This window comes from Amia ocellicauda, chromosome 20, assembly GCF_036373705.1.
Source record: "Amia ocellicauda isolate fAmiCal2 chromosome 20, fAmiCal2.hap1, whole genome shotgun sequence".
Lineage (NCBI taxonomy): Eukaryota > Metazoa > Chordata > Actinopteri > Amiiformes > Amiidae > Amia > Amia ocellicauda.
Window position 1 is genome coordinate 4,047,170 of NC_089869.1, and position 22,506 is coordinate 4,069,675.

At 48.6% G+C, this 22,506-nt stretch overlaps 17 non-coding genes across 17 annotated transcripts; 5 read left to right on the forward strand and 12 right to left on the reverse strand.

Moving 5' to 3' along the window:
* The first annotated feature begins 2,830 nt into the window (after positions 1-2,830).
* Positions 2,831-2,904, forward strand: trnan-guu (transfer RNA asparagine (anticodon GUU)). The gene has a single exon. It is a non-coding gene; the product is annotated as a tRNA-Asn (tRNA).
* A 170-nt stretch (positions 2,905-3,074) lies between these two features.
* Positions 3,075-3,148, reverse strand: trnat-cgu (transfer RNA threonine (anticodon CGU)). The gene has a single exon. It is a non-coding gene; the product is annotated as a tRNA-Thr (tRNA).
* A 554-nt stretch (positions 3,149-3,702) lies between these two features.
* Positions 3,703-3,776, reverse strand: trnat-agu (transfer RNA threonine (anticodon AGU)). The gene has a single exon. It is a non-coding gene; the product is annotated as a tRNA-Thr (tRNA).
* A 4,680-nt stretch (positions 3,777-8,456) lies between these two features.
* trnan-guu (transfer RNA asparagine (anticodon GUU)) lies at positions 8,457-8,530 on the forward strand. Its single transcript has one exon. It is a non-coding gene; the product is annotated as a tRNA-Asn (tRNA).
* Positions 8,531-8,700: 170 nt separating this feature from the next.
* trnat-cgu (transfer RNA threonine (anticodon CGU)) lies at positions 8,701-8,774 on the reverse strand. The gene has a single exon. It is a non-coding gene; the product is annotated as a tRNA-Thr (tRNA).
* A 554-nt stretch (positions 8,775-9,328) lies between these two features.
* On the reverse strand, positions 9,329-9,402 carry trnat-agu (transfer RNA threonine (anticodon AGU)). Its single transcript has one exon. It is a non-coding gene; the product is annotated as a tRNA-Thr (tRNA).
* A 6,868-nt stretch (positions 9,403-16,270) lies between these two features.
* Positions 16,271-16,344, forward strand: trnan-guu (transfer RNA asparagine (anticodon GUU)). Its single transcript has one exon. It is a non-coding gene; the product is annotated as a tRNA-Asn (tRNA).
* A 170-nt stretch (positions 16,345-16,514) lies between these two features.
* Positions 16,515-16,588, reverse strand: trnat-cgu (transfer RNA threonine (anticodon CGU)). The gene has a single exon. It is a non-coding gene; the product is annotated as a tRNA-Thr (tRNA).
* Positions 16,589-17,142: 554 nt separating this feature from the next.
* On the reverse strand, positions 17,143-17,216 carry trnat-agu (transfer RNA threonine (anticodon AGU)). The gene has a single exon. It is a non-coding gene; the product is annotated as a tRNA-Thr (tRNA).
* Positions 17,217-17,952: 736 nt separating this feature from the next.
* trnan-guu (transfer RNA asparagine (anticodon GUU)) lies at positions 17,953-18,026 on the forward strand. Its single transcript has one exon. It is a non-coding gene; the product is annotated as a tRNA-Asn (tRNA).
* A 170-nt stretch (positions 18,027-18,196) lies between these two features.
* trnat-cgu (transfer RNA threonine (anticodon CGU)) lies at positions 18,197-18,270 on the reverse strand. Its single transcript has one exon. It is a non-coding gene; the product is annotated as a tRNA-Thr (tRNA).
* A 554-nt stretch (positions 18,271-18,824) lies between these two features.
* On the reverse strand, positions 18,825-18,898 carry trnat-agu (transfer RNA threonine (anticodon AGU)). The gene has a single exon. It is a non-coding gene; the product is annotated as a tRNA-Thr (tRNA).
* Positions 18,899-19,625: 727 nt separating this feature from the next.
* trnan-guu (transfer RNA asparagine (anticodon GUU)) lies at positions 19,626-19,699 on the forward strand. The gene has a single exon. It is a non-coding gene; the product is annotated as a tRNA-Asn (tRNA).
* A 170-nt stretch (positions 19,700-19,869) lies between these two features.
* On the reverse strand, positions 19,870-19,943 carry trnak-cuu (transfer RNA lysine (anticodon CUU)). Its single transcript has one exon. It is a non-coding gene; the product is annotated as a tRNA-Lys (tRNA).
* A 554-nt stretch (positions 19,944-20,497) lies between these two features.
* On the reverse strand, positions 20,498-20,571 carry trnat-agu (transfer RNA threonine (anticodon AGU)). Its single transcript has one exon. It is a non-coding gene; the product is annotated as a tRNA-Thr (tRNA).
* A 980-nt stretch (positions 20,572-21,551) lies between these two features.
* On the reverse strand, positions 21,552-21,625 carry trnat-cgu (transfer RNA threonine (anticodon CGU)). The gene has a single exon. It is a non-coding gene; the product is annotated as a tRNA-Thr (tRNA).
* Positions 21,626-22,179: 554 nt separating this feature from the next.
* Positions 22,180-22,253, reverse strand: trnat-agu (transfer RNA threonine (anticodon AGU)). Its single transcript has one exon. It is a non-coding gene; the product is annotated as a tRNA-Thr (tRNA).
* Between the last annotated feature and the right edge of the window lie 253 nt (positions 22,254-22,506).

Consider the following 22,506-nt stretch of genomic DNA (forward strand, 5'->3'; position numbering starts at 1 on the left):
GTATATCAATAACGGTCATTCGTTTACACTCTACGATGCAGAGAAGGCGTGCTTGCAACAGAAACAGGCAAATTGCAGCGGTAACACACAACGTAGTGGACCCCAGTGCTTTGACCAACTTAGCCATGGAGCCAAGGCACAACTCTTTACTACTGTAAAAGCAAATGCTATACCTCTGTCATTCGAACCCAGGTCTTTCCTAGGATGGTTCCATCAAGCCATCCTCCCTTTGATATTTATGTCTGTCTATCAATAACGGTCATTCGTTTACACTCTACGATGCAGAGAAGGCGTGCTTGCAACAGAAACAGGCAAACTGCAGCGGTAACGCGCAACGTGGTGGACCCCAGTGCTTTGACCTACTAAGCCATGGCGCCAAGGCGTAACTCTGTACTACTGTAAAAGCAAATGGTGGACCTCTGTCATTCGGACCCAGGTCTTTCCTAGAATGGATCCATCCAGCCAGCCTTCCATCCTCCCTTTGATTATTTATGTCTGTCTATTACTAACGGTCATTCGTTTACACTCTACGATGCAGAGAAAGCGTGCATGCATCAGAAACTGGCAAACGTCAGCGGTAACACGCAACGTGGTGGACCCCAGTGCTTTGACCAACTAAGCCATGGCGCTAAGGCGCAACTCTGTACTACTGCAGAAGCAAATGGTGGACCTCTGTCAATCGGACCCAGGTCTTTCCTAAAATGGATCCATCCAGCCATCCTCCCTTTGATATTTATGTCTGTCTATCAATAACGGTCATTCGTTTACACTCTACGATGCAGAGAAGGCGTGCTTGCAACAGAAACTGGCAAACTGCAGCGGTAACACGCAACGTAGTGGACCCCAGTGCTTTGACCAACTAAGCCATGGCGCCAAGGCACAACTCTGTACTACTGTAAAAGCAAATGCTAGACCTCTGTCATTCGGACCCAGGTCTTTCCTAGGATGGATCCATCCAGCCATCATCCCTTTGATATTTATGTCTGTCTATCAATAACGGTCATTCGTTTACACTCTACGATGCAGAGAAGGCGTGCTTGCAACAGAAACAGGCAAATTGCAGCGGTAACACACAACGTAGTGGACCCCAGTGCTTTGACCAACTTAGCCATGGAGCCAAGGCACAACTCTGTACTACTGTAAAAGCAAATGCTATACCTCTGTCATTCGAACCCAGGTCTTTCCTAGGATGGTTCCATCAAGCCATCCTCCCTTTGATATTTATGTCTGTCTATCAATAACGGTCATTCGTTTACACTCTACGATGCAGAGAAGGCGTGCTTGCAACAGAAACAGGCAAACTGCAGCGGTAACGCGCAACGTGGTGGACCCCAGTGCTTTGACCTACTAAGCCATGGCGCCAAGGCGTAACTCTGTACTACTGTAAAAGCAAATGGTGGACCTCTGTCATTCGGACCCAGGTCTTTCCTAGAATGGATCCATCCAGCCAGCCATCCATCCTCCCTTTGATTATTTATGTCTGTCTATTACTAACGGTCATTCGTTTACACTCTACGATGCAGAGAAAGCGTGCATGCATCAGAAACTGGCAAACGTCAGCGGTAACACGCAACGTGGTGGACCCCAGTGCTTTGACCAACTAAGCCATGGCGCTAAGGCGCAACTCTGTACTACTGCAGAAGCAAATGGTGGACCTCTGTCAATCGGACCCAGGTCTTTCCTAAAATGGATCCATCCAGCCATCCTCCCTTTGATATTTATGTCTGTCTATCAATAACGGTCATTCGTTTACACTCTACGATGCAGAGAAGGCGTGCTTGCAACAGAAACTGGCAAACTGCAGCGGTAACACACAACGTAGTGGACCCCAGTGCTTTGACCAACTAAGCCATGGCGCCAAGGCACAACTCTGTACTACTGTAAAAGCAAATGCTAGACCTCTGTCAATCGGACCCAGGTCTTTCCTAGGATGGATCCATCCAGCCATCATCCCTTTGATATTTATGTCTGTCTATCAATAACGATCATTCGTTTACACTGTACGATGCAGAGAAGGCGTGCTTGCAACAGAAACAGGCAAACTGCAGCGGTAACGCGCAACGTGGTGGACCCCAGTGCTCTGACCTACTAAGCCATGGCGCCAAGGCGTAACTCTGTACTGCTGTAAAAGCAAATGGTGGACCTCTGTCTTTCGGACCCAGGTCTTTCCAAGAATGGATCCATCCAGCCATCATCCCTTTGATATTTATGTCTGTCTATCACTAACGGTCATTCGTATACACTCTACGATGCAGAGAAAGCATGCATGCATAAGAAACAGGCAAACTGCAGCGGTAACGCGCAACGTGGTGGACCCCAGTGCTTTGACCTACTAAGCCATGGCGCCAAGGCGTAACTCTGTACTGCTGTAAAAGCAAATGGTGGACCTCTGTCTTTCGGACCCAGGTCTTTCCAAGAATGGATCCATCCAGCCATCCTCCCTTTGATATTTATGTCTGTCTATCAATAACGGTCATTCGTTTACACTCTACGATGCAGAGAAGGCGTGCTTGCAACAGAAACAGGCAAACTGCAGCGGTAACGCGCAACGTGGTGGACACCAGTGCTTTGACCTACTAAGCCATGGCGCCAAGGCGTAACTCTGTACTACTGTAAAAGCAAATGGTGGACCTCTGTCTTTCGGACCCAGGTCTTTCAAAGAATGGATCCATCCAGCCATCCATCCTCCCTTTGATTATTTATGTCTGTCTATCACTAACGGTCATTCATTTACACTATACGATGCAGAGAAGGCGTGCTTGCAACAGAAACTGGCAAACGTCAGCGGAAACACGCAACATGGTGGACCCCAGTCACAACTGCTGCGCCTGTCTCTGTGGCGCAATCGTATAGCGCGTTCGGCTGTTAACCGAAAGGTTGGTGGTTCGAGCCCACCCAGGGACGTCTGTCTACTTCTTACCTCATTGCTTCCATTCGTGGTGTGAGACCTGGACCTCTGCTTTATAATCTCCTGCCCAAGAAACATCGCCTCATGCAGTAACAATGGCTACGCTGCCAAAAACTTAAACTTGCCCCACAGTCTTGCTGTACATAGCCTCTGCCTCCTTCAGGCCAGGCACCGCTGGGATTTGAACCCAGGATTTCCTGTTTACGAGACAGGCGCTTTCACCAGCTGAGCCACGGCGCCAGAGCTTGCTGCACCCACCCTTTCCTAGTTTCATACCAATTCAGTGGCTGCTACCGTTTACCTACTATATGTTCCACGCATCCATCCAACCAACTATCCACCCACCCATCCATCCATCTATCTATCTATCTATCCTTCTATCTATCTGTCTTTCTATCTACCTACCTCTCTGTCTTTCTACAGCTAGCACTCACTTGCTTACGCTTGCGGACAAAGCAATAAGTGTGCTTTCAACAGGATCTGACAGCGGAAAAAGATTTACAGGAAGATGTAGACAGCACTGACAAGTGCAACAAACATTGGGCGGTGTCCGTCTCTGTGCGGCAATGGCATTTTCGCCATCGGACCTAAAGCCAAAGGTGGCCGCGCGAAGCCTACACAGGGAAGTCTTTGTCGTCCTGACCCTATTCTTTAAATACAGGGTTCTGGGAAGATGACTTTCTGCTTTACTCTCTCAGTGGAAGGGATATATCATTCCGGCCCGTGACGAGAGGCAATCTTGCAAAATCCTGGAAGGGGAGTCCTTAGCATGTACCCTAACATGAACAAAGCTGAGGCACCACTGGGATTTGAACCCAGGATCTCCTGTTTACTAGACAAGTGCTTTGACCAACTAAGCCATGGCGCCAAGGCACAACTCTGTACTACTTTAAAAGCAAATGCTGGACCTCTGTCATTCGGACCCAGGTCTTTCCTAGAATGGATCCATCCAGCCAGCCATCCATCCTCCCTTTGATTATTTATGTCTGTCTATCAATAACGGTCATTCATTTACACTCTACGATGCAGAGAAGGCGTGCTTGCAACAGAAACAGGCAAACGTCAGCGGTAACACGCAACGTGGTGGACCCCAGTGCTTTAAACAACTAAGCCATGGCGCCAAGGCGCAACTCTGTACTACTGCAGAAGCAAATGGTGGACCTCTGTAAATCGGACCCAGGTCTTTCCTAGAATGGATCCATCCAGCCATCCTCCCTTTGATATTTATGTCTGTCTATCAATAACGGTCATTCGTTTACACTCTACGATGCAGAGAAGGCGTGCTTGCAACAGAAACAGGCAAACTGCAGCGGTAACACGCAACGTAGTGGACCCCAGTGCTTTGACCAACTAAGCCATGGTGCCAAGGCGCAACTCTGTACTACTGTAAAAGCAAATGCTAGACCTCTGTCATTCGGACCCAGGTCTTTCATAGGATGGATCCATCAAGCCATCATCCCTTTGATATTTATGTCTGTCTATCAATAACGGTCATTCGTTAACACTCTACGATGCAGAGAAGGCGTGCTTGCAACAGAAACAGGCAAACTGCAGCGGTAACGCGCAACGTGGTGGACCCCAGTGCTTTGACCTACTAAGCCATGGCGCCAAGGCGTAACTCTGTACTACTGTAAAAGCAAATGGTGGACCTCTGTCTTTCGGACCCAGGTCTTTCCAAGAATGGATCCATCCAGCCATCCATCCTCCCTTTGATTATTTATGTCTGTCTATCACTAACGGTCATTCTTATACACTCTACGATGCAGAGAAAGCGTGCATGCATAAGAAACAGGCAAACTGCAGCGGTAACGCGCAACGTGGTGGACCCCAGTGCGTTGACCAACTAAGCCATGGCGCCAAGGCACAACTCTGTACTACTGTAAAAGCAAATGCTAGACCTCTGTCATTTGGACCCAGGTCTTTCCTAGGATGGATCCTTCAAGCCATCCTCCCTTTGATATTTATGTCTGTCTATCACTAACGGTCATTCGTTTACACTCTACGATGCAGAGAAGGCATGTATGCATCAGAAACTGGCAAACGTCAGGGGTAACACGCAACGTGGTGGACCCCAGTGCTTTGACCAACTAAGCCATGGTGCCAAGGCGCAACTCTGTACTACTGTAAAAGCAAATGGTGGACCTCTGTCATTCGGACCCAGGTCTTTCCAAGAATGGATCCATCCAGCCATCCATCATCCCTTTGATTATTTATGTCTGTCTATCACTAACGGTCATTTGTTTACACTATACGATGCAGAGAAGGCGTGCTTGCAACAGAAACTGGCAAACGTCAGCGGAAACACGCAACATGGTGGACCCCAGTGCTTTGACCAACTAAGCCATGGCGCCAAGACACAACTCTGTACTACTGTAAAAGCATATGGTGGACCTCTGTCTTTCGGACCCAGGTCTTTCCAAGAATGGATCCATCCAGCCATCCATCCTCCCTTTGATTATTTATGTCTGTCTATCAATAACGGTCATTCGTTTACTCTCTACGATGCAGAGAAGGCGTGCTTACAACAGAAACTGGCAAACTGCAGCGGTAACACGCAACGTAGTGGACCCCAGTGCTTTGACCAACTAAGCCATGGCGCCAAGGCACAACTCTGTTCTACTGTAAAAGCAAATGCTAGACCTCTGTCATTCGGACCCAGGTCTTTCATAGGATGGATCCTTCAAGCCATCATCCCTTTGATATTTATGTCTGTCTATCAATAACGGTCATTCGTTAACACTCTACGATGCAGAGAAGGCGTGCTTGCAACAGAAACAGGCAAACTGCAGCGGTAACGCGCAACGTGGTGGACCCCAGTGCTTTGACCTACTAAGCCATGGCGCCAAGGCGTAACTCTGTACTACTGTAAAAGCAAATGGTGGACCTCTGTCTTTCGGACCCAGGTCTTTCCAAGAATTGATCCATCCAGCCATCCTCCCTTTGATATTTATGTCTGTCTATCAATAACGGTCATTCGTTTACACTCTACGATGCAGAGAAGGCGTGCTTGCAACAGAAACAGGCAAACTGCAGCGGTATCGCGCAACGTGGTGGACCCCAGTGCTTTGACCTACTAAGCCATGGCGCCAAGGCGTAACTCTGTACTACTGTAAAAGCAAATGGTGGACCTCTGTCTTTCGTACCCAGGTCTTTCCAAGAATGGATCCATCCAGCCATCCATCCTCCCTTTGATTATTTATGTCTGTCTATCACTAACGGTCATTCGTATACACTCTACGATGCAGAGAAGGGGTGCTTGCAACAGAAACAGGCAAACTGCAGCGGTATCGCGCAACGTGGTGGACCCCAGTGCTTTGACCTACTAAGCCATGGCGCCAAGGCGTAACTCTGTACTACTGTAAAAGCAAATGGTGGACCTCTGTCTTTCGTACCCAGGTCTTTCCAAGAATGGATCCATCCAGCCATCCATCCTCCCTTTGATTATTTATGTCTGTCTATCACTAACGGTCATTCGTATACACTCTACGATGCAGAGAAAGCGCGCATGCATAAGAAACTGGCAAACGTCAGCGTTAACGCGCAACGTGGTGGACCCCAGTGCTTTGACCAACTAAGCCATGGTGCCAAGGCTCAACTCTGTACTACTGTAAAAGCAAACGCTAGACCTCTGTCATTCGGACCCAGGTCTTTCCAAGAATGGATCCATCCAGCCATCCTCCCTTTGATATTTATGTCTGTCTATCACTAACGGTCATTCTTATACACTCTACGATGCAGAGAAAGCGTGCATGCATAAGAAACAGGCAAACTGCAGCGGTAACGCGCAACGTGGTGGACCCCAGTGCTTTGACCAACTAAGCCATGGCGCCAAGGCACAACTCTGTACTACTGTAAAAGCAAATGCTAGACCTCTGTCATTCGGACCCAGGTCTTTCCTAGGATGGATCCATCAAGCCATCCTCCCTTTGATATTTATGTCTGTCTATCACTAACGGTCATTCGTTTACATTCTACGATGCAGAGAAGGCGTGTATGCATCAGAAACTGGCAAACGTCAGTGGTAACACGCAACGTGGTGGACCCCAGTGCTTTGACCAACTAAGCCATGGCGCCAAGGCGCAACTCTGTACTACTGTAAAAGCAAATGGTGGACCTCTGTCATTCGGACCCAGGTCTTTCCAAGAATGGATCCATCCAGCCATCCATCATCCCTTTGATTATTTATGTCTGTCTATCACTAACGGTCATTCGTTTACACTATACGATGCAGAGAAGGCGTGCTTGCAACAGAAACTGGCAAACGTCAGCGGAAACACGCAACATGGTGGACCCCAGTGCTTTGACCAACTAAGCCATGGCGCCAAGACACAACTCTGTACTACTGTAAAAGCATATGGTGGACCTCTGTCTTTCGGACCCAGGTCTTTCCAAGAATGGATCCATCCAGCCATCCATCCTCCCTTTGATTATTTATGTCTGTCTATCAATAACGGTCATTCGTTTACTCTCTACGATGCAGAGAAGGCGTGCTTACAACAGAAACTGGCAAACTGCAGCGGTAACACGCAACGTAGTGGACCCCAGTGCTTTGACCAACTAAGCCATGGCGCCAAGGCACAACTCTGTTCTACTGTAAAAGCAAATGCTAGACCTCTGTCATTCGGACCCAGGTCTTTCATAGGATGGATCCTTCAAGCCATCATCCCTTTGATATTTATGTCTGTCTATCAATAACGGTCATTCGTTAACACTCTACGATGCAGAGAAGGCGTGCTTGCAACAGAAACAGGCAAACTGCAGCGGTAACGCGCAACGTGGTGGACCCCAGTGCTTTGACCTACTAAGCCATGGCGCCAAGGCGTAACTCTGTACTACTGTAAAAGCAAATGGTGGACCTCTGTCTTTCGGACCCAGGTCTTTCCAAGAATTGATCCATCCAGCCATCCTCCCTTTGATATTTATGTCTGTCTATCAATAACGGTCATTCGTTTACACTCTACGATGCAGAGAAGGCGTGCTTGCAACAGAAACAGGCAAACTGCAGCGGTATCGCGCAACGTGGTGGACCCCAGTGCTTTGACCTACTAAGCCATGGCGCCAAGGCGTAACTCTGTACGACTGTAAAAGCAAATGGTGGACCTCTGTCTTTCGTACCCAGGTCTTTCCAAGAATGGATCCATCCAGCCATCCATCCTCCCTTTGATTATTTATGTCTGTCTATCACTAACGGTCATTCGTATACACTCTACGATGCAGAGAAGGGGTGTATGCATCAGAAACTGGCAAACGTCAGTGGTAACACGCAACGTGGTGGACCCCAGTGCTTTGACCAACTAAGCCATGGCGCCAAGGCGCAACTCTGTACTACTGTAAAAGCAAATGGTGGACCTCTGTCATTCGGACCCAGGTCTTTCCAAGAATGGATCCATCCAGCCATCCATCATCCCTTTGATTATTTATGTCTGTCTATCACTAACGGTCATTCGTTTACACTATACGATGCAGAGAAGGCGTGCTTGCAACAGAAACTGGCAAACGTCAGCGGAAACACGCAAAATGGTGGACCCCAGTCACAACTGCTGCGCCTGTCTCTGTGGCGCAATCGGATAGCGCGTTCGGCTGTTAACCGATAGGTTGGTGGTTCGAGCCCACCCAGGGACTTCCATCTACTTCTTACCTCATTGCTTCCATTCGTGGTGTGATACCTGGACCTCTGCTTTATAATCTCCTGTCCAAGAAACATCGCCTCATGCAGTAACAATGGCTACGCTGCCAAAAATTTAAACTTGCCCCACAGTCTTGCTGTACATAGCCTCTGCCTCCTTCAGGCCAGGCACCGCTGGGATTTGAACCCAGGATTTCCTGTTTACGAGACAGGCGCTTTCACCAGCTAAGCCACGGCGCCAGAGCTTGCTGCACTCACCCTCTCCTAGTTTCATACCAATTGAGTGGCTGCTACCGTTTACCTACTATATGTTCCACGCATCCATCCAACCAACTATCCACCCACCCATCCATCCATCTATCTATCTATCTATCCTTCTATCTATCTGTCTGTCTATCTACCTACCTCTCTGTTTTTCTACAGCTAGCACTCACTTGCTTACGCTTGCGGACAAAGCAAGAAGTGTGCGTTCAACAGGATCTGACAGCGGAAAAAGATTTACAGGAAGATGTAGACAGCACTGACAAGTGCAACAAACATTGGGCGGTGTCCGTCTCTGTGCGGCAATGGCATTTTGGCCATCGGACCTAAAGCCAAAGGTGGCCGCGCGAAGCCTACACAGGGAAGTCTTTGTCGTCCTGACCCTATTCTTTAAATACAAGGTTCTGGGAAGATGACTTTCTGCTTTACTCTCTCAGTGGAAGGGATATATCATTCCGGCCCGTGACGAGAGGCAATCTTGCAAAATCCTGGAAGGGGAGTCCTTAGCATGTACCCTAACATGAACAAAGCTGAGGCACCACTGGGATTTGAACCCAGGATCTCCTGTTTACTAGACAGGTGCTTTGACCAACTAAGCCATGGCACCAAGGCACAACTCTGTACTACTTTAAAAGCAAATGCTGGACCTCTGTCATTCGGACCCAGGTCTTTCCTAGAATGGATCCAGCCAGCCAGCCATCCATCCTCCCTTTGATATTTATGTCTGTCTATTACTAACGGTCATTCGTTTACACTCTACGATGCAGAAAAAGCGTGCATGCATCAGAAACTGGCAAATGTCAGCGGTAACATGCAACGTGGTGGACCCCAGTGCTTTGACCAACTAAGCCATGGCGCCAAGGCGCAACTCTGTACTACTGCAGAAGCAAATGGTGGACCTCTGTCATTCGGACCCAGGTCTTTCCTAGAATGGATCTATCCAGCAAACCTCCCTTTGATATTTATGTCTGTCTATCACTAACGGTCATTCGGTTACACTCTACGATGCAGAGAAGGCGTGCTTGCAACAGAAACTGGCAATCTGCAGCGGTAACGCGCAACGTGGTGGACCCCAGTGCTCTGACCTACTAAGCCACGGCGCCAAGGCGTAACTCTGTACTACTGTAAAAGCAAATGGTGGACCTCTGTCTTTTGGACCTAGGTCTTCCAAGAATGGATCCATCCAGCCATCCTCCCTTTGATATTTATGTCTGTCTATCACTAACGGTCATTCGTTTACACTCTACGATGCAGAGAAGGCGTGCTTGCAACAGAAACAGGCAAACTGCAGCGGTAACGCGCAACGTGGTGGACCCCAGTGCTTTGACCTACTAAGCCATGGCGCCAAGGCGCAACTCTGTACTACTGTAAAAGCAAATGGTGGACCTCTGTCTTTCGTACCCAGGTCTTTCCAAGAATGGATCCATCCAGCCATCCATCCTCCCTTTGATTATTTATGTCTGTCTATCACTAACGGTCATTCGTATACACACTACGATGCAGAGAAAGCGCGCATGCATAAGAAACTGGCAAACGTCAGCGTTAACGCGCAACGTGGTGGACCCCAGTGCTTTGACCAACTAAGCCATGGTGCCAAGGCTCAACTCTGTACTACTGTAAAAGCAAACGCTAGACCTCTGTCATTCGGACCCAGGTCTTTCCAAGAATGGATCCATCCAGCCATCCTCCCTTTGATATTTATGTCTGTCTATCACTAATGGTCATTCGTTTACACTCTACGATGCAGAGAAGGCGTGCTTGCAACAGAAACAGGCAAACTGCAGCGGTAACGCGCAACGTGGTGGACCCCAGTGCTTTGACCAACTAAGCCATGGTGCCAAGGCGCAACTCTGAACTACTGTAAAAGCAAATGGTGGAACTCTGTCATTCGGACCCAGGTCTTTCCAAGAATGGATCCATCCAGCCATCTTCCCTTTGATATTTATGTCTGTCTATCAATAACGGTCATTCGTTTACACTCTACGATGCAGAGAAGGCGTGCTTGCAACAGAAACAGGCAAACTGCAGCGGTAACGCGCAACGTGGTGGACCCCAGTGCTTTGACCAACTAAGCCATGGTGCCAAGGCGCAACTCTGTACTACTGTAAAAGCAAATTGTGGAACTCTGTCATTCGGACCCAGGTCTTTCCAAGAATGGATCCATCCAGCCATCCTCCCTTTGATATTTATTTCTGTCTATCAATAACGGTCATTCGTTTACACTCTACGATGCAGAGAAGGCGTGCTTGCAACAGAAACAGGCAAACTGCAGCGGTAACGCGCAACGTGGTGGACCCCAGTGCTTTGACCAACTAAGCCATGGTGCCAAGGCGCAACTCTGTACTACTGTAAAAGCAAATGCTAGACCTCTGTCATTCGGACCCAGGTCTTTCCTAGGATGGATCCATCATGCCATCCTCGCTTTGATATTTATGTCTGTCTATCACTAACGGTCATTCGTTTACACTCTACGATGCAGAGAAGGCGTGCTTGCAACAGAAACAGGCAAACTGCAGCGGTAACGCGCAACGTGGTGGGCCCCAGTGCATTGACCTACTAAGCCATGGCGCCAAGGCACAACTCTGTACTACTGCAGAAGCAAATGGTGGACCTCTGTCATTCGGACCCAGGTATTTCCAAGAATGGATCCATCCAGCCATCCATCCTCCCTTTGATTATTTATGTCTGTCTATCACTAACTGTCATTCGTATACACTCTACGATGCAGAGAAAGCGTGCTTGCAATAGAAACTGGCAAACTGCAGCGGTAACACGCAATGTAGTGGACCCCAATGCTTTGACCAACTAAGCCATGGCGCCAAGGCACAACTCTGTACTACTGTAAAAGCAAATGCTAGACCTCTGTCATTCGGACCCAGGTCTTTCCTAGGATGGATCCATCAAGCTATCCTCCCTTTGATATTTATGTCTGTCTATCACTAACGGTCATTCGTTTACACTCTACGATGCAGAGAAGGCGTGTATCAATCAGAAACTGGCAAACGTCAGTGGTAACACGCAACGTAGTGGACCCCAGTGCTTTGACCTACTAAGCCATGGCGCCAAGGCACAACTCTGTACTACTTTAAAAGCAAATGCTGGACCTCTGTCATTCGGACCCAGGTCTTTCCTAGAATGGATCCATCCAGGCAGCCATCCATCATCCCTTTGATTATTTATGTCTGTCTATTAGTAACGGTCATTCGTTTACACTCTACGATGCAGAGAAAGCGTGCATGCATCAGAAACTGGCAAACGTCAGCGGTAACACGCAACGTGGTGGACCCCAGTGCTTTGAGCAACTAAGCCATGGCGCCAAGGCGCAACTCTGTACTACTGCAGAAGCAAATGGTGGACCTCTGTCATTCGGACCCAGGTCTTTCCTAGAATGGATCCATCCAGCAAACCTCCCTTTGATATTTATGTCTGTCTATCACTAACGGTCATTCGGTTACACTCTACGATGCAGAGAAGGCGTGCTTGCAACAGAAACTGGCAATCTGCAGCGGTAACGCGCAACGTGGTGGACCCCAGTGCTTTGACCTACTAAGCCATGGCGCCAAGGCGTAACTCTGTACTACTGCAGAAGCAAATGGTGGACCTCTGTCATTCGGACCCAGGTATTTCCAAGAATGGATCCATCCAGCCATCCATCCTCCCTTTGATTATTTATGTCTGTCTATGACTAACGGTCATTCGCATACACTCTACGATGCAGAGAAAGCGTGCTGGCAATAGAAACTGGCAAACGTCAGCGGTAACACGCAACGTGGTGGACCCCAGTGCTTTGACCAACTAAGCCATGGCGCCAAGGCGCAACTCTGTACTACTGCAGAAGCAAATGGTGGACCTCTGTCAATCGGACCCAGGTCTTTCCTAGAATGGATCCATCCAGCCATCCTCCCTTTGATATTTATGTCTGTCTATCAATAACGGTCATTCGTTTACACTCTACGATGCAGAGAAGGCGTGCTTGCAACAGAAACAGGCAAACTGCAGCAGTAACGCGCAACGTGGTGGACCCCAGTGCTTTGACCAACTAAGCCATGGTGCCAAGGCGCAACTCTGAACTACTGTAAAAGCAAATGGTGGAACTCTGTCATTCGGACCCAGGTCTTTCCAAGAATGGATTCATCCAGCCATCCTCCCTTTGATATTTATGTCTGTCTATCAATAACGGTCATTCGTTTACTCTCTACGATGCAGAGAAGGCGTGCTTACAACAGAAACTGGCAAACTGCAGCGGTAACACGCAATGTAGTGGACCCCAGTGCTTTGACCAACTAAGCCATGGCGCCAAGGCACAACTCTGTTCTACTGTAAAAGCAAATGCTAGACCTCTGTCATTCGGACCCAGGTCTTTCATAGGATGGATCCATCAAGCCATCATCCCTTTGATATTTATGTCTGTCTATCAATAACGGTCATTCGTTAACACTCTACGATGCAGAGAAGGCGTGCTTGCAACAGAAACAGGCAAACTGCAGCGGTAACGCGCAACGTGGTGGACCCCAGTGCTTTGACCTACTAAGCCATGGCGCCAAGGCGTAACTCTGTACTACTGTAAAAGCAAATGGTGGACCTCTGTCTTTCGGACCCAGGTCTTGCCAAGAATTGATCCATCCAGCCATCCTCCCTTTGATATTTATGTCTGTCTATCAATAACGGTCATTCGTTTACACTCTACGATGCAGAGAAGGCGTGCTTGCAACAGAAACAGGCAAACTGCAGCGGTATCGCGCAACGTGGTGGACCCCAGTGCTTTTACCTACTAAGCCATGGCGCCAAGGCGTAACTCTGTACTACTGTAAAAGCAAATGGTGGACCTCTGTCTTTCGGACCAAGGTCTTTCCAAGAATGGATCCATCCAGCCATCCTCCCTTTGATATTTATGTCTGTCTATCAATAACGGTCATTCGTTTACTCTCTACGATGCAGAGAAGGCGTACTTACAACAGAAACTGGCAAACTGCAGCGGTAACACGCAATGTAGTGGACCCCAGTGCTTTGACCAACTAAGCCATGGCGCCAAGGCACAACTCTGTTCTACTGTAAAAGCAAATGCTAGACCTCTGTCATTCGGACCCAGGTCTTTCATAGGATGGATCCATCAAGCCATCATCCCTTTGATATTTATGTCTGTCTATCAATAACGGTCATTCGTTAACACTCTACTATGCAGAGAAGGCGTGCTTGCAACAGAAACAGGCAAACTGCAGCGGTAACGCGCAACGTGGTGGACCCCAGTGCTTTGACCTACTAAGCCATGGCGCCAAGGCGTAACTCTGTACTACTGTAAAAGCAAATGGTGGACCTCTGTCTTTCGGACCCAGGTCTTTCCAAGAATTGATCCATCCAGCCATCCTCCCTTTGATATTTATGTCTGTCTATCAATAACGGTCATTCGTTTACACTCTACGATGCAGAGAAAGCGTGCATGCATAAGAAACAGGCAAACTGCAGCGGTAACGCGCAACGTGGTGGACCCCAGTGCTTTGACCTACTAAGCCATGGTGCCAAGGCGCAACTCTGAACTACTGTAAAAGCAAATGGTGGAACTCTGTCATTCGGACCCAGTTCTTTCATTGGATGGATCCATCAAGCCATCATCCCTTTGATATTTATGTCTGTCTATCAATAACGGTCATTCGTTAACACTCTACGATGCAGAGAAGGCGTGCTTGCAACAGAAACAGGCAAACTGCAGCGGTAACACGCAACGTAGTGGACCCCAGTGCTTTGACCAACTAAGCCATGGCGCCAAGGCACAACTCTGTTCTACTGTAAAAGCAAATGCTAGACCTCTGTCATTCGGACCCAGGTCTTTCATTGGATGGATCCATCAAGCCATCATCCCTTTGATATTTATGTCTGTCTATCAATAACGGTCATTCGTTAACACTCTACGATGCAGAGAAGGCGTGCTTGCAACAGAAACAGGCAAACTGCAGCGGTAACGCGCAACGTGGTGGACCCCAGTGCTTTGACCTACTAAGCCATGGCGCCAAGGCGTAACTCTGTACTACTGAAAAAGCAAATGGTGGACCTCTGTCTTTCGGACCCAGGTCTTTCCAAGAATTGATCCATCCAGCCATCCTCCCTTTGATATTTATGTCTGTCTATCAATAACGGTCATTCGTTTACACTCTACGATGCAGAGAAGGCGTTCTTGCAACAGAAACAGGCAAACTGCAGCGGTATCGCGCAACGTGGTGGACCCCAGTGCTTCGACCTACTAAGCCATGGCGCCAAGGCGTTACTCTGTACTACTGTAAAAGCAAATGGTGGACCTCTGTCTTTCGGACCCAGGTCTTTCCAAGAATGGATCCATCCAGCCATCCATCCTCCCTTTGATTATTTATGTCTGTCTATCACTAACGGTCATTCTTATACACTCTACGATGCAGAGAAGGCGTGCTTGCAACAGAAACAGGCAAACTGCAGCGGTAACGCGCAACGTGGTGGACCCCAGTGCTTTGACCTACTAAGCCATGGCGCCAAGGCGTAACTCTGTACTACTGTAAAAGCAAATGGTGGACCTCTGTCTTTCGGACCCAGGTCTTTCCAAGAATTGATCCATCCAGCCATCCTCCCTTTGATATTTATGTCTGTCTATCAATAACGGTCATTCGTTTACACTCTACGATGCAGAGAAGGCGTTCTTGCAACAGAAACAGGCAAACTGCAGCGGTATCGCGCAACGTGGTGGACCCCAGTGCTTCGACCTACTAAGCCATGGCGCCAAGGCGTTACTCTGTACTACTGTAAAAGCAAATGGTGGACCTCTGTCTTTCGGACCCAGGTCTTTCCAAGAATGGATCCATCCAGCCATCCATCCTCCCTTTGATTATTTATGTCTGTCTATCACTAACGGTCATTCTTATACACTCTACGATGCAGAGAAAGCGTGCATGCATAAGAAACAGGCAAACTGCAGCGGTAACGCGCAACGTGGTGGACCCCAGTGCTTTGACAAACTAAGCCATGGCGCCAAGGCGCAACTCTGTACTACTGTAAAAGCAAATGGTGGACCTCTGTCATTCGGACCCAGGTCTTTCCTAGGATGGATCCATCAAGCCATCCTCCCTTTGATATTTATGTCTGTCTATCACTAACGGTCATTCGTTTACACTCTACGATGCAGAGAAGGCGTGTATGCATCAGAAAGTGGCAAACGTCAGTGGTAACACGCAACGTGGTGGACCCCAGTGCTTTGACCAACTAAGCCATGGCACCAAGGCGCAACTCTGTACTACTGTAAAAGCAAATGGTGGACCTCTGTCATTCGGACCCAGGTCTTTCCAAGAATGGATCCATCCAGCCATCCATCATCCCTTTGATTATTTATGTCTGTCTATCACTAACGGTCATTCGTTTACACTATACGATGCAGAGAAGGCGTGCTTGCAACAGAAACTGGCAAACGTCAGCGGAAACACGCAACATGGTGGACCCCAGTCACAACTGCTGCGCCTGTCTCTGTGGCGCAATCGGATAGCGCGTTCGGCTGTTAACCGAAAAGTTGGTGGTTCAAGCCCACCCAGGGACGTCCGTCTATTTCTTACCTCATTGCTTCCATTCGTGGTGTGAGACCTGGACCTCTGCTTTATAATCTCCTGTCCAAGAAACATGGCCTCATGCAGTAACAATGGCTACGCTGCCAAAAACTTAAACTTGCCCCACAGTCTTGCTGTACATAGCCTCTGCCTCCTTCAGGCCAGGCACCGCTGGGATTTGAACCCAGGATTTCCTGTTTACGAGACAGGCGCTTTCACCAGCTAAGCCACGGCGCCAGAGCTTGCTGCACCCACCCTTTCCTAGTTTCATACCAATTCAGTGGCTGCTACCGTTTACCTACTATATGTTCCACGCATCCATCCAACCAACTATCAACCCACCCATCCATCCATCTATCTATCTATCTATCCTTCTATCTATCTGTCTGTCTATCTACCTACCTCTCTGTCTTTCTACAGCTAGCACTCACTTGCTTACGCTTGCGGACAAAGCAAGAAGTGTGCGTTCAACAGGATCTGACAGCGGAAAAAGATTTGCAGGAAGATGTAGACAGCACTGACAAGTGCAACAAACATTGGGCGGTGTCCGTCTCTGTGCGGCAATGGCATTTTCGCCATCGGACCTAAAGCCAAAGGTGGCCGCGCGAAGCCTACACAGGGAAGTCTTTGTCGTCCTGACCCTATTCTTTAAATACAGGGTTCTGGGAAGATGACTTTCTGCTTTACTCTCTCAGTGGAAGGGATATATCATTCCGGCCCGTGACGAGAGGCAATCTTGCAAAATCCTGGAAGGGGAGTCCTTAGCATGTACCCTAACATGAACAAAGCTGAGGCACCACTGGGATTTGAACCCAGGATCTCCTGTTTACTAGACAGGTGCTTTGACCAACTAAGCCATGGCGCCAAGGCACATGTCTGTACTACTTTAAAAACAAATGCTGGACCTCTGTCATTCGGACCCAGGTCTTTCCTAGAATGGATCCATCCAGCCAGCCATCCATCATCCCTTTGATTATTTATGTCTGTCTATTACTAACGGTCATTCGTTTACACTCTACGATGCAGAGAAAGCGTGCATGCATCAGAAACAGGCAAACGTCAGCGGTAACACGCAACGTGGTGGACCCCAGTGCTTTGAGCAACTAAGCCATGGCGCCAAGGCGCAACTCTGTACTACTGCAGAAGCAAATGGTGGACCTCTGTCATTCGGACCCAGGTCTTTCCTAGAATGGATCCATCTAGCAAACCTCCCTTTGATATTTATGTCTGTCTATCACTAACGGTCATTCGGTTACACTCTACGATGCAGAGAAGGCGTGCTTGCAACAGAAACTGGCAATCTGCAGCGGTAACGCGCAACGTGGTGGACCCCAGTGCTTTGACCTACTAAGCCATGGCGCCAAGGCGTAACTCTGTTCAACTGTAAAAGCAAATGGTGGACCTCTGTCTTTCGGACCCAGGTCTTTCCAAGAATGGATCCATCCAGCCATCCATCATCCCTTTGATTATTTATGTCTGTCTATCACTAACGGTCATTCGTTTACACTATACGATGCAGAGAAGGCGTGCTTGCAACAGAAACTGGCAAACGTCAGCGGAAACACGCAACATGGTGGACCCCAGTCACAACTGCTGCGCCTGTCTCTGTGGCGCAATCGGATAGCGCGTTCGGCTGTTAACCGAAAGGTTGGTGGTTCAAGCCCACCCAGGGACGTCCGTCTATTTCTTACCTCATTGCTTCCATTCGTGGTGTGAGACCTGGACCTCTGCTTTATAATCTCCTGTCCAAGAAACATCGCCTCATGCAGTAACAAAGGCTACGCTGCCAAAAACTTAAACTTGCCCCACAGTCTTGCTGTACATAGCCTCTGCCTCCTTCAGGCCTGGCACCGCTGGGATTTGAACCCAGGATTTCCTGTTTACGAGACAGGCGCTTTCACCAGCTAAGCCACGGCGCCAGAGCTTGCTGCACCCACCCTTTCCTAGTTTCATACCAATTCAGTGGCTGCTACCGTTTACCTACTATATGTTCCACGCATCCATCCAACCAACTATCAACCCACCCATCCATCCATCTATCTATCTATCTATCCTTCTATCTATCTGTCTGTCTATCTACCTACCTCTCTGTCTTTCTACAGCTAGCACTCACTTGCTTACGCTTGCGGACAAAGCAAGAAGTGTGCGTTCAACAGGATCTGACAGCGGAAAAAGATTTGCAGGAAGATGTAGACAGCACTGACAAGTGCAACAAACATTGGGCGGTGTCCGTCTCTATGCGGCAATGGCATTTTCGCCATCGGACCTAAAGCCAAAGGTGGCCGCGCGAAGCCTACACAGGGAAGTCTTTGTCGTCCTGACCCTATTCTTTAAATACAGGGTTCTGGGAAGATGACTTTCTGCTTTACTCTCTCAGTGGAAGGGATATATCATTCCGGCCCGTGACGAGAGGCAATCTTGCAAAATCCTGGAAGGGGAGTCCTTAGCATGTACCCTAACATGAACAAAGCTGAGGCACCACTGGGATTTGAACCCAGGATCTCCTGTTTACTAGACAGGTGCTTTGACCAACTAAGCCATGGCGCCAAGGCACATCTCTGTACTACTTTAAAAACAAATGCTGGACCTCTGTCATTCGGACCCAGGTCTTTCCTAGAATGGATCCATCCAGCCATCCATCCTCTCTTTGATTATTTATGTCTGTCTATCACTAACGGTCATTCGTATACACTCTACGATGCAGAGAAAGCGTGCATGCATAAGAAACAGGCAAACTGCAGCGGTAACGCGCAACGTGGTGGACCCCAGTGCTTTGACCTACTAAGCCATGGCGCCAAGGCGTAACTCTGTACTACTGTAAAAGCAAATGGTGGACCTCTGTCTTTCGGACCCAGGTCTTTCCAAGAATGGATCCATCCAGCCATCCTCCCTTTGATATTTATGTCTGTCTATCAATAACGGTCATTCGTTTACACTCTACGATGCAGAGAAAGCGTGCATGCATAAGAAACAGGCAAACTGCAGCGGAAACACGCAACATGGTGGACCCCAGTGCTTTGACCTACTAAGCCATGGCGCCAAGGCGTAACTCTGTACTACTGTAAAAGCAAATGGTGGACCTCTGTCTTTCGGACCCAGGTCTTTCCAAGAATGGATCCATCCAGCCATCCTCCCTTTGATATTTATGTCTGTCTATCAATAACGGTCATTCGTTTACACTCTACGATGCAGAGAAAGCGTGCATGCATAAGAAACAGGCAAACTGCAGCGGAAACACGCAACATGGTGGACCCCAGTCACAACTGCTGCGCCTGTCTCTGTGGCGCAATCGGATAGCGCGTTCGGTTGTTAACCGAAAGGTTGGTGGTTCGAGCCCACCCAGGGACGTCCGTCTACTTCTTACCTCATTGCTTCCATTCGTGGTGTGAGACCTGGACCTCTGCTTTATAATCTCCTGTCCAAGAAACATCGCCTCATGCAGTAACAATGGCTTCGCTGCCAAAAACTTAAACTTGCCCCACAGTCTTGCTGTACATAGCCTCTGCCTCCTTCAGGCCAGGCACCGCTGGGATTTGAACCCAGGATTTCCTGTTTAAGAGACAGGCGCTTTCACCAGCTAAGCCATGGCGCCAGAGCTTGCTGCACCCACCCTTTCCTAGTTTCATACCAATTCAGTGGCTGCTACCGTTTACCTACTATATGTTCCACGCATCCATCCAACCAACTATCCACCCACCCATCCATCCATCTATCTATCTATCTATCCTTCTATCTATCTGTCTGTCTATCTACCTACCTCTCTGTCTTTCTACAGCTAGCACTCACTTGCTTACGCTTGCGGACAAAGCAAGAAGTGTGCGTTCAACAGGATCTGACAGCGGAAAAAGATTTACAGGAAGATGTAGACAGCACTGACAAGTGCAACAAACATTGGGCGGTGTCCGTCTCTGTGCGGCAATGGCATTTTGGCCATCGGACCTAAAGCCAAAGGTGGCCGCGCGAAGCCTACACAGGGAAGTCTTTGTCGTCCTGACCCTATTCTTTAAATACAGGGTTCTGGGACGATGACTTTCTGCTTTACTCTCTCAGTGGAAGGGATATATAATTCCGGCCCGTGACGAGAGGCAATCTTGCAAAATCCTGGAAGGGTAGTCCTTAGCATGTACCCTAACATGAACAAAGCTGAGGCACCACTGGGATTTGAACCCAGGATCTCCTGTTTACTAGACAAGTGCTTTGACCAACTAAGCCATGGCGCCAAGGCACAACTCTGTACTACTTGAAAAGCAAATGCTGGACCTCTGTCATTCGGACCCAGGTCATTCCTAGAATGGATCCATCCAGCCAGCCATCCATCCTCCCTTTGATTATTTATGTCTGTCTATTACTAACGGTCATTCGTTTACACTCTACGATGCAGAGAAAGCGTGCATGCATCAGAAACTGGCAAACGTCAGCGGTAACACGCAACGTGGTGGACCCCAGTGCTTTAAACAACTAAGCCATGGCGCCAAGGCGCATCTCTGTACTACTGTAAAAGCAAAAGGTGGACCTCTGTCATTCGGACCCAGGTCCTTCCAAGAATGGATCCATCCAGCCATCCTCCAATTGATTATTATGTCTGTATATAAATAACGGTCATTCGTTTACACTCTACGATGCAGAGAAGGCGTGTATGCATCAGAAACTGGCAAACGTCAGTGGTAACACGCAACGTGGTGGACCACAGTGCTTTGACCAACTAAGCCATGGCGCCAAGGCGCAACTCTGTACTACTGTAAAAGCAAATGGTGGACCTCTGTCATTCGGACCCAGGTCTTTCCAAGAATGGATCCATCCAGCCATCCATCATCCCTTTGATTATTTATGTCTGTCTATCACTAACGGTCATTCGTTTACACTATACGATGCAGAGAAGGCGTGCTTGCAACAGAAACTGGCAAACGTCAGCGGAAACACGCAACATGGTGGACCCCAGTCACAACTGCTGCGCATGTCTCTTTGGCGCAATCGGATAGCGCGTTCGGCTGTTAACCGAAATGTTGGTGGTTCTAGCCCACCCAGGGACGTCCGTCTACTTCTTACCTCATTGCTTCCATTCGTGGTGTGAGACCTGGACCTCTGCTTTATAATCTCCTGTCCAAGAAACATCGCCTCATGCAGTAACAATGGCTACGCTGCCAAAAACTTAAACTTGCCCCACAGTCTTGCTGTACATAGCCTCTGCCTCCTTCAGGCCAGGCACCGCTGGGATTTGAACCCAGGATTTCCTGTTTACGAGACAGGCGCTTTCACCAGCTAAGCCACGGCGCCAGAGCTTGCTGCACCCACCCTTTCCTAGTTTCATACCAATTCAGTGGCTGCTACCGTTTACCTACTATATGTTCCACGCATCCATCCAACCAACTATCAACCCACCCATCCATCCATCTATCTATCTATCTATCCTTCTATCTATCTGTCTGTCTATCTACCTACCTCTCTGTCTTTCTACAGCTAGCACTCACTTGCTTACGCTTGCGGACAAAGCAAGAAGTGTGCGTTCAACAGGATCTGACAGCGGAAAAAGATTTGCAGGAAGATGTAGACAGCACTGACAAGTGCAACAAACATTGGGCGGTGTCCGTCTCTGTGCGGCAATGGCATTTTCGCCATCGGACCTAAAGCCAAAGGTGGCCGCGCGAAGCCTACACAGGGAAGTCTTTGTCGTCCTGACCCTATTCTTTAAATACAGGGTTCTGGGAAGATGACTTTCTGCTTTACTCTCTCAGTGGAAGGGATATATCATTCCGGCCCGTGACGAGAGGCAATCTTGCAAAATCCTGGAAGGGGAGTCCTTAGCATGTACCCTAACATGAACAAAGCTGAGGCACCACTGGGATTTGAACCCAGGATCTCCTGTTTACTAGACAGGTGCTTTGACCAACTAAGCCATGGCGCCAAGGCACATGTCTGTACTACTTTAAAAACAAATGCTGGACCTCTGTCATTCGGACCCAGGTCTTTCCTAGAATGGATCCATCCAGCCAGCCATCCATCATCCCTTTGATTATTTATGTCTGTCTATTACTAACGGTCATTCGTTTACACTCTACGATGCAGAGAAAGCGTGCATGCATCAGAAACAGGCAAACGTCAGCGGTAACACGCAACGTGGTGGACCCCAGTGCTTTGAGCAACTAAGCCATGGCGCC